This window comes from Eschrichtius robustus, chromosome 9 (assembly GCF_028021215.1).
Source record: "Eschrichtius robustus isolate mEscRob2 chromosome 9, mEscRob2.pri, whole genome shotgun sequence".
NCBI lineage: Eukaryota > Metazoa > Chordata > Mammalia > Artiodactyla > Eschrichtiidae > Eschrichtius > Eschrichtius robustus.
Genome location: NC_090832.1, coordinates 68718442 through 68721593, shown reverse-complemented (window position 1 = coordinate 68721593; position 3152 = coordinate 68718442).

Genomic DNA, 3152 nt, shown 5'->3' with positions numbered 1-3152 from the left:
CCGCCCAGCCCTGGCCAGGACTGCCGGCGGGGCGGGAGAGCGCAGGCGAGGCGCGGGCTCCGCAGTCGCGCGGGCTGCGCGGTAGCGCCGCCTCCTCCGCTGCTCCCCCGCCTCCCTGAGGGCTGGGCAGGCGCCGGCGCCGGCCCGGGTGTTGCTGAAGCGGGGGCCCGGGCTGGAGGTCAGCCTCCTCGTCTGGCCGCGGGTCCAACCCTGCCGCGGCCGCCCAGCCTGCGTCACCCGCCCTCTCCCCGGTTTTGTGAAGTTGTCCTGACGTGGCAGTCGCTTCGTGGCGGGAGGGCGGCGCCCACTTCGCCGGCCCCGGGAAGCCCGCTCCGGGATCTGAAAGAGCGAGCAGCGTCCAGGTGGTCTTCCTCTCACCCCGGGCCTCCCGGAGGCCGACCTTCCGCCGGGCCCATCCGACGTCCCCAGGCGCTCGCGGAGCTCCCCGCGGAGCGGCGCGGCCGGAAGCGCCCCGGCCCTGCTCGCGGCGGGCTGGGTCCGGGCCCGGGCCCTTGACACCGGGTTCAGAGCCGCCCCGGCCCGGCGCCCGCGTGCACCGGCGCCTGCCAAGTGCTTTGTTTTTAGATCAATAGTTGTTTTGGGGTGGAAACAGTTAAATCGGGAAGATAAAATCCAGTGATAAGGGATTGAGTAGGGTTTTATAAGGATTCTTTTTTAGACAAATGTGTTTAGGTGCAAGGCACTTAAGCATTTGGGGAGAGTAAAAAAGAAAGAATTGAATCGGGGAAAGCATACAAATATGAAAGGTATATCCTTAAAGAACACACTTCACGCTTCATTGCGGAAAGAGTGGGATTGAGAAAGAGAGGACAGGACTGGGGGTTTTGAAGACTTAAAAGAGGAACAAAGACTTAGGAAAAGAGGATTGGGATGGTGAGGAGGATGAAGAGGGAAGGAAAGAAGTCTAGGTGGGATGAAGAGGGTTAATCAGGTTGGGCAAGTTTCATTTTGTTATGTAAAAGTAGAAAACTTTCTTTTTGAAAGGCAGCAGAATATGCCACTTCAAAATATGCCTCTTTGGCATAAGGATTATTTTGAGCTGATTATTTTTGAGAAAGAGCAGGCTCAAGAGAATCTCTGAAAACAGTAGAAATTACCCTTTTCTAGGCGAAATTTACGTTTGTTAGCGTCTCCCTCTCTCTAAAGAGAAGGAAGGTTGACTCTAAATCACAAGAGAGTCTCAATGGAGAAGGCACTGACAAATCTGCAAAATAATCTTTACCCTTGTTTAAGTGCTTTTCCTATAACCTCCCATAACTGGCCTCCCTCCAATCCCCCTACAGCTTTCTTTTGTCTTTAGTTGAAGATAGTATTTAAGGTGGTGACTTGGGCCAAATCAGGGAGTTACTTGGCTTGTTTTTCTTTTGTTCATCTGTGTATTACAAGGGGTTTCAGCCAAGAACTCATACGGGTAGAGGGAAAATTATTTTCCTTCCTATATTTTCTATTGTTAAAATTAAGAATCTAAAGTGAATTGAGGGCTTCCCTGGTGGCGCAGGGGTTGAGAATCCGCCTGCCAATGCAGGGGACATGGGTTCAAGCCCTGGTCTGGGAAGGTCCCACATGCCGCGGAGCAACTAGGCCCGTGAGCCACAACTACTGAGCCTGCGCGTCTGGAGCCTGTGCTCCGCAACAAGAAAGGCCGCGACAGTGAGAGGCCCGCGCACCCCCGCTTGCCACAACTAGAGAAAGCCCTCGCACAGAAACGAAGACCCAACACAGCCAAAAATAAAATAAATAAATAAATAATTTAAAGTGAATTGAGGGCTTCCCTGGTGGTGCAGTGGTTAAGAATCCACCTGCCAATGCAGGGGACACAGGTTCGAGCCCTGGTCCAGGAAGATCCCACATGCCGCGGAGCAACGAAGCCCATGAGCCACAACTACTGAGCCTGTGCACTAGAGCCTGTGCTCCACAACAAGAGAAGCCACCACAATGAGAAGCCCACACACCGCAACGAAGAGTAGCCCCCGCTCGCCGCAACTAGAGAAAGCCCGCGCACAGCAATGAAGACCCAACGCAGCCAAATAAATAAATAAATAAATTTATTTATTTTAAAAAAATAAAGTGAATTGAGTTCTTAATATCTAATTGTATCAGCAACCCTTTGTAAAGAGTGAAATTTGGAGGAGGTGTGGGTAGGAGGTGGAGGATATCAAAAATAAAACTAGATAGTATCTTTTAAAACATTCCATGATGTTGTTTTCTGAAAAGTAAACTGGTAAACTGATTGGCACATATATGCATCCAAAACGGAACCCCAGTGTGCTGCTTCATTCACTCATTCTCTGTGTTGAATCTTCAAATTGTCTAACACTTGACACGCTCTCTGTACCACAGCTCTGCAAAAGCCAGCATTCGTGCAATAGGCCTCACAATGGAGAGGCTTATGAAGCAGGTACTATTGTTACCGATCACAAGTTCGTGCGCTGGATGCACAGTGAGGCCAAACAAGCCAAAACATTGAAGTTTGGAGCAGAGAAATGTTTATTGCAGGGCCAAGCAAGGAGAACAGGCGGCTCGTGCTCAAAAGACCCAAACTCCCTGATGGTTTTCAGGGAGGAGTTTTTAAAGGCAACATTTGGGGTGAGGGGTGTAGGGTGTGTGACTTTCTTCTGATTGGTTGGTGGGGAGGTAACAGGGTGGTGTTCTTGGGATCTCAATCATTAACCTGGCTCCCACCAGTCTGGGGTCTCTGTAGTTGCCATCCTCCACCTGGATGGGGGCTTTAGTTCCTGCAGAACAACTCAAAGATCTGTATCAGATTGTTATGTATATCCCTTGAGGAGGAACTAAGGCTCTGTTTTAATCACTGCACTATTATTTTTGACTGCTTTTCCTTTGTTTCTGCATTCCCTCACTTCCCTAATTAGTAACTGCTGGAATCTGCCCTTTGGAACTCAGGGAAAGTATAGGAGGCTGAAGCCTCTTTCCTACAAAAAAGAATGTGGTGAGGGTACACAGAAAGGCTTTTGTACCTGGGAGGGCCCCACAGGGTCCTGCTGGGTTTCAACCTCATAGCTGAGGAAACAGCATTCTGGAAGCACTAGGAACCCCTTTGGTTATTCAGCCTCCAAGTCCATCAGTCAAGCTGTGGAAGCAACAGCCCTCTGAGCTCTCCTTTTCTCCCT